This window comes from Habropoda laboriosa, unplaced genomic scaffold (assembly GCF_001263275.1).
Source record: "Habropoda laboriosa isolate 0110345459 unplaced genomic scaffold, ASM126327v1 scaffold110, whole genome shotgun sequence".
In the NCBI taxonomy this organism is placed as follows: domain Eukaryota; kingdom Metazoa; phylum Arthropoda; class Insecta; order Hymenoptera; family Apidae; genus Habropoda; species Habropoda laboriosa.
Window position 1 is genome coordinate 409,874 of NW_017100243.1, and position 15,512 is coordinate 425,385.

At 42.1% G+C, this 15,512-nt stretch overlaps 1 protein-coding gene across 1 annotated transcript in view; it reads left to right on the forward strand.

Moving 5' to 3' along the window:
- LOC108572105 (pikachurin) overlaps positions 1 to 15,512 on the forward strand; it is a 272,858-nt gene that overhangs the window by 151,886 nt on the left and 105,460 nt on the right. The gene's annotated exons all lie outside the window — the stretch shown is intronic.

Sequence of the window (15,512 nt, forward strand, 5' to 3'; positions counted from 1 at the left end):
AGCTCTCTAACTCTCGTTTTCAGGGACTCTCTCTCTTAAATGCTCAACTAACTCGCGGATTTTCCACAGCCGTTTATCCTCGAACACACACACACACACACTCTGTCTCTCTTTCTATTTCCTTTCGCTCTACGCAAACATTACTTAAACATTCGGTTATATCCACATAAAACTTTGGGTAACCGTCAGCACTCACGCCATAATCTCACGTCAAACTCTACGAAATCTCTGTCCAAACACTCTTCTTTCACACCTCTGTCGCTCTATTCCGAGTGCTCTTCATTCACACATCTGTGGTCCAATGAATTTTCAATATTCTCTAAAAAAAAATTCAATTCCAGCGTGAACTACCAAGAAACAGTAACATTCAAAATTTTCTGCTTTCAAATCACAGTTGAGCTAACTCAAAATACAAAATTCACAACGACACAATTAAAAATTACACTAAAAAAAAATTCTATATCACAGTCTAAGAACGTCCCTTTTCAGAAAAAAAAGAATCACCGCAATATCTCTATTACTTCATCCAAAAAAAATTCTTAAAAATCCCTCATCTATGGTGTATCAAACTGACCGTTAACATCACTCTCCCTTCGTTATATCCACAATTTTACTCGTTGAAAACAATTCACCAGGGCAAAACAACCCTCCCCGAAAATGAATCATCGCAATCGAATCTCCACTTCAGCCCCTCCTCCAGTTCCTCAATCAGGATACCTACCTCGCCGGGCAGTAAACGAAAATCCCTCCAGCAGACATCTAACGAACGATATCCACGCAGCGATCTCACAAACCGTATCTATTCGACGAGGCAAGCAAGCCCTCGAACCGTGAGGTCGTACGAAACGAGGCTTCGTTCGTCATCTCGCAACAGGAGGAGAGACTGGGAAAAGGAGGAGGAGAGGTCGTTCTTCGTGGTAAGAACGACGTGGTTCTTATTCCCCGCGTCGAAACAACGTTCCCTTTTTGCGGCTAGGTTGAAACAGCCGGAGCAAGCAGGAAGCAAGCGCAAACAGCAATTTCCTTCAGGGTTCTGAACTAGCTCGGCTGTTCCACTGCCGGAAGTGGAACGAGCTTTTCGCGAACCTCGATGTATATTTCTCGAGAAACGTTCTTGTTGTCACGGTTACCTGGCCCGTATTGTTTTCTCCAACGGGTTAAAGAGCCGACCGTGGGCTACCTTCCGGCTATTGTTGCACCCCGATCGGACCAACCGGAACGTTTCTGTCGCGCTATTGTTGCGCGTGAGTAAATTTTCGTGTTCCCTTCGTGGGATTGTCCGGCAGCCACTTTCACCCGCTCGTGCAACTCGAGTGGCTGTTTAGTGGATGTTTTTTTAAATTGTTTTATTGAGAGTTGGTGGTGATTGTTCTTCCTGGAAGGTTCTTTCGGTTTCTGCTGCGAGAGCGGAAGTGAATTTTAACCCTTCGAGGACGGCGGACGATATACGTTCATGAAACACTGAACGCAAGCAGGAAACTCATATTTTTTAATAATAAAAATAGTTGGAGTGATCGTGAACTACTTTCATATATTTGAGGAATTTAATAAAAATTGAAATTACGTGTTGGAAGGTGAATAGAGTTATTGCTTTAATTAAGATTAATTTTAAAGATGTGAAACGATCTCCGTTGCATATTAGAATAAATATAGTTTTCTAATGTTAAGGGTTGAATTTCTATTTCTGTCGACGATTATGAAAATGGCTACACATTTTTCATTTTTAAATACAATTCAATTTTTATTAAAAAATATATTGTGAATACTAATTTTTCTCAGGTTTCTCTGAAATTAGTTGTAAATTTCAATTTTTCGTTGCAAATCAGAATGGAATTTTGGCGAAAATAGGAACGATTTTCCGCACCTAATAAGTTCTATCCGCTGTCCTCTTCGAAATTACGACTTGCTCGTGGAGAAGTGGGAACCAAGGGGTAGGTTGGTTTTCGAGACTGCTTGAACTTGGAGTTTGGCGTAAAACGATACGGATGAAGGTGGAGATCGAGGCTGAAAATTCCACGAGCACAGACGCAGACGTGACGTGGGGCTCGGCGTTGTTTACGCAAATCTACATATTCAATGCGAATGTTGGAAGGGGGGTAGGAATGAAAATGGTGGCATAAATAGAGACATCTTCCGGCGGAAGTTGCGCCCAATGAAAGCAATCGAAGTTTCTCGTCGTGAGGAATTGAAATCTCACGGAATGAAATTTCGGCATGGCCACGCGCGGAAATATCCTCGCAAATTGCTCCACCACGGTTTTCCAGTTTACGCGATTTCCCGTAAATGAAGTAGGGAATTTTCTTCGGGAAACTTTCCTATTTCCGATTCTTCTCCGCGGGAAATATAAATAAGTAATTGTTCTAGGTGCAGTCTGAACTAATTAAAAGTGGAATCTTTTTGTTAATCTAACTTTTTGATGATCTATTTACCTCCGACGTTCCTGTTTCATTTTCTTGCCTCTTTTCGTAAGCATCGGGATACTTGGAGAACGCGAAGCGAAGCTAAATTGTCGATATAAATTATTAAGGTTGAAAAACATTATCACGAGATGTAACACTTTCTGTACGAAAATTATAGCAAAGGGTGAATGAGGTGGAAGATTAATTTTTTTTTAACGGAAAAGAAGTTTCACGTTTGATTTAAAATTCTGAAGTTCAAAGCAAAAAATTCATAGGTGACCACCCTGTAGCGTCCCAAAACGCCGTAGCTCTGGGGTGATTGGAAACTCGCGGCAGGGCGAGTCTTATTTAGTGGAAAGAAATTAACGCCTTTTCGAACTAAAACAATTATTGTATTTCTTAGGCGTGTTCTCGGTAGAAATGCGCTTCGAGCGTGAAAACCTCCGTGCTTTATAGCACGGATTCTCAATAGAATGCGCTTCGAGGGTGAAAACCCCCGTGCTTTATAGCACGGAGCCGTCCACACCCGACGTGGTGGTGGTAAGATACGGAAGACGTCGAGCGATCATCGCTTTTGGCGGCCCATGCGACACAGGACCCAATGCGAGTCCCCACGAGCCCTCTCTCCTCGGCAACCGCGGTCCCGCTTCGGTTCCTCGCGGGATCCCCTTGTCGAAGGCCTTATCGCGACATTGTAGCACGGTTCCGCCGATGCCATGCGGCTCGGTTACGCACTCGTTCTGCCGGTCCTGCGTCGCGGTGCTCGGGACCGAACAGACCTTATAAAAAAAAAATGAAATTTATAGAAAAAAATTTCTTCCATTTTATTCACCCTTTGGGACCATTTGAATTGCGTACAAAAATTTCCTCGTGCCGCTATAGTTACAGAAGATAATTAGACGGCCTGTTTCACTGTCAATCCAAAAGCAGCGAATTCTTTCTCATAGCTAACAGAAGTAAAAAGAGTTGTCCCATTTTTTCTCCGGTGGACGTAACGAGAACGGACACGTCTCAGAGAACTGTTTATTCTCCAGCGTCCGTCCTTTTTCCTGAAATTATCACGATATTTCCTCGTCATCGCGTAGACGCGCTCCTCTCCGTCCTCTGAAATCTTCCAAAATTACCAGCCATTCTTCTGAAACTTCTCAGACATATTGCCCGACCGTGAAGGGAGCGGAAAGTGCTTGGAAGCGGCAATTTCCCCGATGTCCCCTTTTGGAAATTATTATTGCGCCCCGGCGCGAAATTATAGAGCCAATAGATGGAGCGTAGACTGCTTGGTAAAGATTTCTCCATCGTTTCGTTAGTCTTTGTTACCGGTTTGATAACGTTATAAAATTTCTGCGACGTTTAGAGATGGTCAGATGGTCGTTTTGGATGTCTCTTAATTATTTTAACGAGAACGCTCTCTGATTGATGCTCGAGGAAATTTTCAGTAGCTCTTCAACTTCGCTTTCGAGAAGTTCGAAATTCGGACTTCTTTTGTTCTCAGATCCTGCAACTTCTCGTTCATTTTCATTTTAATATTACCCTTTCGACGTACTTCCTTTAATTACAACATTCGTTAAGTGAGCTGAAAATCATTTCAAGAATTGATTTCCAGGGGTGCTGTGATGATTAGAGAAATCGTTGACATAAGTGTATTTACAAGCGATGTGACGTTGAAATGAATTCTTCTCGACGTTTAGGTACAATCAAAGTTTTATTTAAAAAAAAAAATGAAAATAGATCACTCGGTCATATAATTTCCACTATTGTCGATGACCTTTTGCCATTTTTTGGCAGCTTGTGAATACCACCACCTTAGAAATTCGGTGGCTTTCAATTAATTATGTGAATCTAGTCGAAATTAATTCACTTCTGCACCTAATAAACATTTCTGACTAAACAAATAACCCATATTCCACATAATTTACCTTAAAAATTTTTGAAAAGAATCAAGCACTCAATTTCTCAGAAATATTCATTTCCACATCTAACAGACATTTCTTTCTGGCTAAATAAATAATCCATATTCCACATAACTTACCCTGCAAACTTTTAAACAAAAGAAAACAATTTCTCACCTAATCACGACCCACACATTCCCACCCCCCCAAAATCATCTAACCAGCAACGATCCTAAACCCACAAAATTCCCACCCTTAACCCAGTTAAAGAACTTGGTCACTCCATTCGAACCACTTTCCATATCAATACTATCTCCACTCAGCTCCGCTAATGCTGCTTCCCAGCGGACTTCCGCTTTTACGTAAGCTCCGTCGCGTCTCTCGATGCGTCTAGACGACTGCAGCAGGGACGTCGAGGAAGGAAAACCGAGCGAGCGAGTGAGTAGCGGTAAGAGGAGAGGGCCAGGGGCGATTCTTTCGTCGCTGGAAAGAAAGGCTCTCCAACGAAGAGGGCAGCGAGATCAACGACCTCTCTTCGGTTAGGGCTACTTCCGGCCGCGTGAGCCTACGTGGAATCGGCCGCGAGAACACCAGCTTGGAACAATTACGAAGGACAGCTCGAACGAACCTGGAGGCTACCCACCAAAGCCGATATTACCAGACCGTTCTACGGATCGCGTGGATTATTCCGTGCCGGATGCAATGAACTTCGCGCCATTGTGCAGAGTCGCATTTTCCAGAAGCTCGTTCCGCTGTTATCTGGCAAATGAACCCCCGTACGAGTCGGGGCTGAATCGTGAGCGTTATTCGTTTCACAGTTGCTCGCGGGGCCATTGTGTCATTGCTAGACGACGAGGCTGAGGAAGATCGGGGTGTTTCCGATTTCCTTTCGCTTCGACGATGGAGGATTTGTTGGAGCGGGGATTTATCAAGGATTTCGCATTGTTTTCGAGTTGATTTGACTGATGCTTGGATGTTGGAGGCGCAGTGTCGTGGAAATGTTGTTAAAAATTGTCTTTATCTTTGATTACTCGGGAGGTAGATTAGCGGGGAAGTTGTTTGAAGTTTGGGATTTTTCTGTGATTCGAATGTGTGCTCGAGGGTTAATATTGGATTGGAGGAAAAGATTGTAAAGTTTTTGTTAAATCACCTGGACCTTTCTAAAAAATGGCGATGGATGGATACAAATTTCTAAACACTGTCTTTGAATTTCGCTTAGAAAACGCTACGAACTTTTGTTCCCGCGATAGAAACTCGGTGGCTTCGAATAATTTACGAGAATCCAGTCGAAAGAACTGATGAAAACTGATAAAAAATGCAGGCATTAAGAATGCAAATCAAAATAAATTCAAACAATAAGAGACTGCGGTAGCGGACCTATTAAACCCTTACTAAACGATAGAAAGTATCCAACGAAAACTCTCCAACACAAAATTCCGATGCCGACATCTCAACAACAGTACACTTTCAGTGCGGCTGAAACGCTGTAACAGAGGCTCCTAATTTACCGGGGTAATTCGTAGTTAAATTGAGAAAGTTCTCTTTGAAGATTCTTCGGTCCTTCAAAAAAGAAAAAAAAAAAAGAAGAAAGAATTCACCTTGCGCGTGTTCCCTTTGCCGTGCGCCATTTCCCCTTCAGCCCGGAGCGAAAATTAGAGAGGTTTCGAGGCAAGATACCGGTGTTTCTTACAGCCGTAGAGAGCCGGAAGCAAAAAGTTGTCGAATCCAAGCGGCAACTTTGTATTCAGGGTGCAAACGGGGCGGTGTGTCGCCCCCGAGTCCATGGCGCAAGAAAAGCCGCACCGCCGGAAGCCAAGTGCTGGCTCTAATTATCCACTGACCTAACGAACCACGTTTCTCGCATCGTCGGAATATCAGCGGCCATTCGGAGTCGCGCTACCAAAAAAACAAGAACCGTGGCTTACGGTTCAAGCGACACAAACACGCCACCCATTACGGCAAGTTATGATGATTAGGCGACACCGTTCTTCCAGGTGGTCCCGCGAATCTCGATGGAGATGGGAACGCTTTGTTCGGTGAATCGGAATTGAATGTAAGGACGTGTTTGTTGGGTGGGTATTTTGTCACATTGGTAGATGTTATTAACAGTTTACACTCGAGCGAGACATTATTTATCATTTGGTGAATGTGTTCGGTCCCGAGCACCGCGACGCAGGACCGGCAGGACGAGTGCGTAGCCGAGCCGCATGGCATCGGCGGAACCGTGCTACAATGTCGCGATAAGGCCGTCGACAAGGGGATCCCGCGAGGAACCGAAGTGGGACCGCGGTTGCCGAGGAGAGAGGGCTCGAGGGGACTCGCGTTGGGTCCTGTGTCGCATGGGCCGCCAAAAGCGATGATCGCTCGACGTCTTCCGTATCTTACCACCACCACGTCGGGTGTGGACGGCTCCGTGCTATAAAGCACGGAGGTTTTCACGCTCGAAGCGCATTCTATTGAGAACACGTCTAGAAACACATTCTACTGAAAACACGCTTAAGAAATACAATAATTGTTTTAGTTCGAAAACGTGTTCATTTCTTTCCTATAAATAATACGCCGACCATACACTTATACTTTAATAAATTGAGGTGAAAACAGTGTAACGACGTTCCTCACCCACCTCACAGCCAAATATTTTCAATTTTCTCCTACTCTTGCTATTTCATTCACGAGCAATTTTCTTTACGATCGTTAGAAGATTGATACACCTACGAAGCGAGAAGCATGTATACGTGTAACGTTAGGGCAGCCTATCACGAAATTCACGAAACTATCAGTGAATATTTCAAAGGCGTCGCAATGATAGGGGTTGATGATGGCAGCGTTATGAGCTGATAATGTGACAGATGAATAACGCCCATATACCCGCTCCCTTACAGCGAACACTTAAGGGGAGAGACACGAGTGCTCGATATGTAAGACACGTACATATGTACACCAGGTCATGTACACGCGAGTACGCCCAGGATATCGCGTTAAAGTTTCTTACACGTTGATGGTCCCAGCCATTGCATTCCATTCTCCATCAGCGTTTAACTTACGAGCATGCGAAACTATGGATTGCAAAACACTATGCTGCGAATCCACCTTGTAAAACGTTGCATCTTTGGAACAGAGGATGGAAATTACAGTAGCTTCTTGAAATATTTCATTCACCTAACCGAAAATCCCGTAATTGATCAATTTTGATTGAAAAATACCAGAGTTGTATGTTACTCGATATTTCGTAAATGAAGAGAAAAATTGATGCGGTTACTATTAGCGATTTGTATATGATTTTTTGCACCTCTGTGACTTTTATAATGGTACTCGTTTAAGTAGAGTTTCAATTTTATTTCCCATCCACTGTACTCGATTAAGTTGGGTTTTCGAGACTTTTCTGCTTCTGGAACGGAGCACTTCTCGAACAGTTCTAGAATTTCTTTGTAGAAATTTTTCCACTTCTCAAGAATTTCTTTGTGGAAATTTTCCGCAAAGGAAAATTCAGAGATCGATCGGAAGTCAATTGCACGACGATATTTAGCTAAATTTTATTCGCAAAATTCTATAATTCTAGTCCTGATATTTACAATAAAACAAATGAAATTATCGCACGTCCACGATTAAATCCCTCTTCGTCTTCCCAAAAAAAAATCCAGATTTACATTTTCCCTAAAAAAGTTCCAATCTGCTTCTGACCATTTCCCCCGTCCTTTTCCCCCTCCCAGGTATAGAAGTTTCGAGCGTGAAGCCGGGAATAAGGAATTTGCCAAAGTTCTGTTGCAATAAAGCGCGACTCTTTAAAATTCTTCTCCCGGTACACTTTGACGGCCGCGTAGCTTGTTACGCTTTATGCGCCAACCCAATTTTTCCGCGGATTAAATCCTTTAAAACTGTTAGGAAGATCGCTGGAAAGAGAGAGAGAGGCGCGATTGAATAGCTTGTTTCGAGGCGACAATTTAAAGGGACACCGTAGTTTGTCGATGAAATGACAACGGCTAGATAGACACAATTGCTTTCTTCCTCTTCTTCCGATTTTGTTCTGAGAGAAAAAAAGAAGGTCTCCTGCTTGAAATTACGCTGTTCCACGGCGATTTTATTCTCCATTCGAGAATGCAAAAGGAACGATTTTTATACTCTCTCACAGTTTTCCACACGCTACTACCTGACGTACTGCTCCGCCGTTTTTCTGCCGAAATATCGTAAAGAATTGTTCCGGCGAACTTTGCGTCACATGTATACAGGCGGGAGATAAAAATTTACGAGCGCGTAGTGGGAACGCTAGATAGAAAAGTTCGCGACACGAAGAAGTTCTTAAAATAACGAACATATTTTAGAGAAACGTAAGTTGCGACACATTGCTCTGTGGTATTTCACAATTTCGCAAGTTTGAACAAAACTGACTATGTTGCGCGACGGGGAGAATTATTAATTGCATGCGCTTGCTCTTCTTTTGCTGGGAATAGAGTCGAGCATACGGTCCAGCCTGTGGAACTCTTTAATCAACGTTTTAATTGATAGAAATGAATTAATTTGACACGTGAAAGTGGGTTGCTTGTTTCTTCATTTGTCTCGCGGTGTGTAATTTTATATTTACACTAGTTGGGGCAGCTTGGTAACGGGTACTGGATTAAGTAGCAGGAAACACTTTGTGTTTTTTTTTAAGAAGCTTGAGTAAAATTTATAAAATTTTTTGAAAATGTCGAGAGAAATTGGACGTCTTCATTTTGGCGAGGTCAAAGTTGAGAGTCCGAAGATGAAGGTATTTTGTGGAAAGCTCGAAAGTTCAGCGGTGATAGCACACGTCGAGGTCCTTTATGGGCAACATGCATCCTCTTAATAAGATTTTTATTTCACGAATTTAGTAATTCGGTATAATAACTTGGAAATAATAGCTCGATAAAATGAGAGCACTTTGCATTTTTGGGGGCACTTGTTTAAGTGAAATTTTGAACTTCACTTTCACAAAATTGACGCTTTTTCGAAAATGAAATCGCAAAATCATTGCCCTTTCAAAAATTAATACAGTCAAGTAAAGTTTATAAAATTCCCTGAAATTTCACACACGCAAAATCGACGCCTTTTCAAAAATTAATACAGTCAACTAAAATTGATAAAATTCTACCAATTTCGCACACAAAAATCGCCGCCTTTCCAAAAATTAACACACTCCCCTAAAATTTACAAACTCCCTGGAAATTTCACTACTCGCCAAACATTCCCTTCGCAAAATCGTCGCCTCTCCAAAAATTCCCCGAAAAATCATACTCTTGATCGCCACCTCCTCGAGAAACCTCTTCTCTACGGTGAAAAAGCTTGTGCAGGAATCTGGAAAGTTTTCCAGCAGCAGCACACGGCGGAGTTTCGCGAGTGCGTTTGACGTGGCCGAAAGAATAGCGAGGCTATTGCATTTATGGATCGACGGTGGTAGCCTGTTGCAGCTCGCTCGGACGTAGTTTTCTGATCGACGTAGCGTAAAGGAAGCCGGGAGAAACTGTTGGACGCGAACTATCCAACAGAGAGAGTGCAAAGGAAAGAAGAAAAAAGTCTAGGAAAAAAGAAAGAGAAAGAAGAACACAACAGTCTTGCAGGGGAAAAAACGAGAAGAAGTCGGGAAACAGACGGACAAGAGGTGGAAAGGAACAGGGAGGAGTTTTCTAAAGCAGCGAAGCATCGTTGGAACAACGAAGGGAATAATGGAAAAACGTCGTTTGTCGTGGCGCGGTCATTACTGGGCGTCGTGACGTCGAACGACGCGCGCGGAAGACTCGCGACGACCAATTAAACCAACGGGACAGAGGATTGGATTTATCGACAAACGACCAGCAATTACTAACATTTAAAGTTGACGAGAACGGAGGAACCGCGCGGCGGATTTCTCGTTAAAAGGCGGAGCCGAAAGTTGGGGTAGAGGGAAGCTCGTTCGATTTTAATCGCGCCGTTGTCGTTTATCAAATTTCGTCGACCTGGCCAATTCGCGGTTTCCACGGCGAGCACATTTCCACGGCTTCGACTTCCTTCGGCCTCCGGGATAATTGCTGGGCGAAATTATCGGTGGATTGTAGGATGTCTTCTGATATCGCGTTACCCATGGAAATTTAACGACGGATCAGGTGGATTTTGTAGCCTGAGGATTGTTTTATTTTTTTATCGAGGAGGGGATGGATTTGCAGTTGATGTTTGTTGGTCCCAGAAATTGTGGAATAAAGTCTTTCGATTGCTTGGATAGTTTCTGAGAATATTGATATATATGATATTGCGTTACTATTGTCACATGCGTAACAGACGCCGCTTGGGTTGTTCGGCCGTACCGACGAGCCGAACAATAACATCGGTATTTTCAATAGACAGCACTTTCTAAAAAGCGAGGTTTTAGCCGGCATAGGCAAATTACTTCATTACACCAAAAATTCGACGACTCTCACACCTGGACACCGCATGCCCTAAGACAATAAAACAGACCTTCGACATCACCAATTTCAGGCAAGCAGTATAACAAATTCCCCACTTTCACACCACCACCAGACACACCCCAAACACACCACACACTTCCACCACCTACGACAGTTTTCACACCACCAACCACAACGCACACGTAGCTTATAAAATAGCGAACACCACACGACACGACACACTATTTTCCTATCAGTATGCCTAGGCAGTTCGCGCTCTGTACACGTTCTCAAATACGTAGTTTAATAAGAAGTTGTTGTGCGTTAATAATCTATCTTCCGAGCACTACCTGAGTCCCCTATCCCGAGTAGATTCCTTAAATGGTCTGACTCAAAAAGAGGGACAATTGAGCCGTTCAGTGCACAAATCGATTAACTCCACTTTTTGAAAAATCTGAAATTTAAGTGTCGAAGCACTTGGTATAGTCATAACTTTTTATATTTATAATAATTTCTCGACTTCTCATTTTATGGAGTTGATCGATTTGTGCACTGAACGGCTCAATTATCGGTTTCGCAGCAAACATATCGCGATTCGTAACACTATAAAGAGGGGTGGGATTTATGGTTGTAATTAGGGTTTGTTGGAAGAATCGTGTTGCTTTGTTTGATTATACAGAGTGTCCAGTAAATCCTTATTGATTCTTTATAAAATAATTAAATTTTAGCAATATAGAAGAAAATGTTGATTGTTTGTCGAGTTTTCGAAAATGTTCGTATTTACGGTGGGCTGCCATAAAAGGAGGCAGGGTTTGCAGACGTAATTAGGGTCTGCTGGAAGAATCATATTACTTCGTTTGATTATACAAAGTGTTCAGTAAGCCCTTATAAAAAAATAAGTGAAAAATGTAGAATAAAATTTTTTGACTGCTTCTCTAGCTTATGCGAATATACATATGTATTTACTTAATTAGGGTTTGTTGGGATTTGATTACACAAAGTGTCCAGTAAATCCTTACTAATTCCTTCTAAAAAAAATAAGTGAAAAATGTAGAGTAAAATGTTTCCATTGCTCGTCCATTTTCCGTATCAGTACAACCATAAATATTAACGACAAGAATAGCCAGCTACCATCGAAAATTATACGCGGTGCATGATAACAAACAACTTGCCAGAATAATTTATTCGAGTTTCGAAGAAAATTCAGTATCGCTATCACTTGAAAACGTACCATCGAGGAAACATATTCGCTGCAATGTTTCACTTTCCGCCCGATCGACGAGCAAACGAGCCTGACTCGTGAACATATCGCCTTCACCCGCACCTGTTCTACCCCCCCGACGACAAGAAAAATGTCAGAAGCACAAAATGCAACCAAGAATAAGAGCAGCGCGTCTTCATCCTCCATTCTGTGCGATGAAAATCGAAGCGAATATACATGAGAATACGCGCGCATTCTTAATTGTTCCCGCAATTCGAATTAAAATGGTACAGTGGTTTTCGAGGTATGAAATTTTATGAATTTTACTCGAATTCGCGAGCAATTCGAATCGCGGCATCATAAGCTGACAGTAATCTTCTGCAGTGAAAAAAATATGGATGACAGTGAGATGACTTCCATTTGTAAGAATATGGTTGAGTGAAGGTAGGGACTCGGACCTCTCGGTCTGCGGAGGAACCCGGTCCCAACGCCTGACCCCCCCCACGCGCTAAGGGCTGGGTCAGGTAAGGACCTCGCGACGCGGTCCTTGCCGGGTAGAAACCCCCAACTTGCGCCAGGGTTTCCCGAAGGCAAGAGAGGGGCGTCAAAGCCGGCATATAAGGACGCGTTAGGAGCACTGCGGGCAGAAAACATAGCCCTTACGCGTTGAACAGTGAATTCAGGGGAATTTTTTCTTCTTTATCGCTAGATTTACGTCCTCAAACAATATAAACTCCTTTGAGTCATTTTTTCTTATTTTCAACGCACCCAGTGACTTCAAATCCTTTAAATCTTCAAATTCTCCCGCTCACCTTATATTCCTTTGTCATTTTTTCTTATTTTCAACTCATCCTGTGACTTGAAATTCTCCTGGTCACCCTGTGTATTCAAAAAATAAACACTTCACGTGCACAATTCCCAATTCTTCCGTTTCACACAGATATCCAGGAAGATAGGCGAAATTTCCTTGAACCTTAACCAACCGGAAGTTCCGCGTTATCCGGTCGAATTCCACAATATTCAAGGGACACGTAACAAAGGTGGAACGCGTTTAATCCGCTTAATCTAGCGTGTAGGGTCGTCGCTTTGGCTGTTCGCCAAGCAAATCTGGTCACTCTTGGTCCAGATAGTCCTTCAAAAGTCACCGGACTTCGCGACCTTGTCTAATAAGGCCACCATCGGAACGTCCTGTATATGTAGAGACACGATCAAGTTTTTCCGTTCCGCTGGACAACCCACCGGGGGGATGTTTCCCTTTTTACGGTGGAAAGCTGTTGGACCGGAAGCAACGAGGACGCCGCACGTTTCGAGAGGCCAGGAAATAAAAGCGGCGCTGGAAGACGGCAGCTTTGATGGGACTTAAAATCTCGTTGGCTCGCGGAGCCGGAGTTGTTTCTTCTCGCGCTGTCCTCGAGGAAATTGCACCAGGAATTCCTTGTTGCTGGATGTCCCGTGTTATTCCGAGACGAAGGGTTTTCCTTTCTGTCAGATGGAAAAAGGGTTAAAGGGAATATTTCTCTTTTGTTCTTTTGTGCCAAGAATGTACGTTTGAGTCGGACGATTTTTCCATGGAAAATCTTTGGAAAATTGCAGGTGGTTCTTCTGAAAATTTATTTAAAAGTGATTTATGCACTTTTCTCAAAGGAAAATTTCTGTACTTCTGTTTCTTTGAGATTTGTGAAAGTGAAAAAAATGTTTAAATAATCATTGGTCGATGATTGGAAAATTCTCAAGATCGTGTTATCAAATTTATTGAAAAATAATTAATATTGGACGTACCAAAAGTTAAAAAACAATTGAGAATTGAAGATTCAAACATGATCTATTCTCTCTGTTTCTAACGAAAAATTCATATACTTCAGTTTCTCTTAGATTTTCGAATGCAAAAAAATATTTGAATAATTTACATCTAAAATTCCTTCGTCATTTTTGTCTAAGAGCATTGTCTTGTCAAATTTATCGAAAAATAATTAATATTAGACGTACCGAAGTTTTAAAAAAAGACACTTCGCTTTCTCTGACATTTTCGAATTTCAGAAAAAGGTTCGAACAATCCTCGTTTCAAATTCCTCCGCGATCTTTCCAAAGAACATTCTGAAAATCGCCTTCTTAAAGGTTTGTTCGTTGTTGCCCGGAAAATTGTACAGAATAGTGTTTCGCGTCCAATTTAACCTCTGTTCACTCGGTTATTTCGTTCGAAAACTACCCTGCATAGAGAGTTGGTAATATCTTCTTGCGCCGCTAACGTCTACGCCATGGGGTAACGATTCTTTTCAAAGGAATCCACGATGGTTGCGCCCCGGTTGGAAACCGTATTTCCATGCGGTGGAACCCATTCTCCCGTACTTTCCCTCTGCGTGCGTCATAATAAGGGTAGTAATAAACATAGTTTATTGCCACGGCGTTATTATAACTCGCCCGTAACTGCGCGATGAAAGTTGGTCACCGATGAAACGAACGGCACACTAAAATGAACGCGGCCTCGAAACATAAAAAAAAAAAAGAAGAGAGAACCCGAGTACTGTGCCGGTTAATGCGGGTAATAAAACGAGGAAAAATGAATAGTAACTTGGTAGAGAGAGGTCCGCGGGATATATTTCGGTCGCGACTGAAACGCTGATTAAAAAAGTATACCCAGTGATATGATTACCGTTGTTGCTTAACGCGTTAAGAAGTATAGCAATCAGGAGATGAAACTTGTTTAGCTGTGGAAAGGTAAAAACTGCTGTTTCTACCTGTCGGAGCAGCCACTTTTTCGACATTTCGAAATTATTATTTCGGGATGATTGATAATAATTTATTGAAACTCGGAAATGTTTCCGTTTAAACGCAAGGTGTACATTTTTTAAATTACGATCTTGTAATTCTGGCGATTTCGTGTTTACGAATTTATTCGGTGTTATTATTTTGTCAGATTGAAATGGCTGAGAAAAACGGTGATATTTTTCCCAGATCATCTTTCAACGCGTACCTTTCCAATTTGTTTCCCCTGGAATATATACATAAAAAGTTGGCGAACAGTTCGCTGATATATAGATACAGCGTGTATGGATTTTGTTAAGCTTGTTTCGCAACGCAAAACGCGAATATGGAAGCTACCGAGAAGTGATATATGAGTACACGTGCGGCGAGATAAGAACTCTTTCGACTGGTGAAGCCGCGGAATTTGGATCGTATATTTCTGTACACCGATGAACCCGCCGATGCCGTAATCTTGTCTGGAATTAATTCGACGTCTGGTAAAATATGCGTATCGTTTCTTCACGTGTTTCTCTCGGCTTGCGAACAATTCATCGTTCGTTGTGCTTCCTTCGAAACGAATCTAGTAATCTGCATTCCCCGCGGAACACTTTTCCTCGTAAATCGAAACTGGGTAGATTGAAACTGTGTTCGGATTTTGGAAAATTGGGAAATATTGAAAAGTGTACAGCAAAATAGTAATTGTTTTAATCATTATTTGAGGATTGTTGTCAAATGGCAATTTTTATTTCGGTAGTTTTAACAAATAGAGAATTGAAAGTTCGCCTTGCTAGGTTTAATAAATTTTTAATTTACGAAATTGTATTATTAATAATTCTGAATTCTTTAGTCTACTTCCCTAAAATTCATTCTTCACCGAAAATTTCAGTATCTTCAGCATAAAAAAATT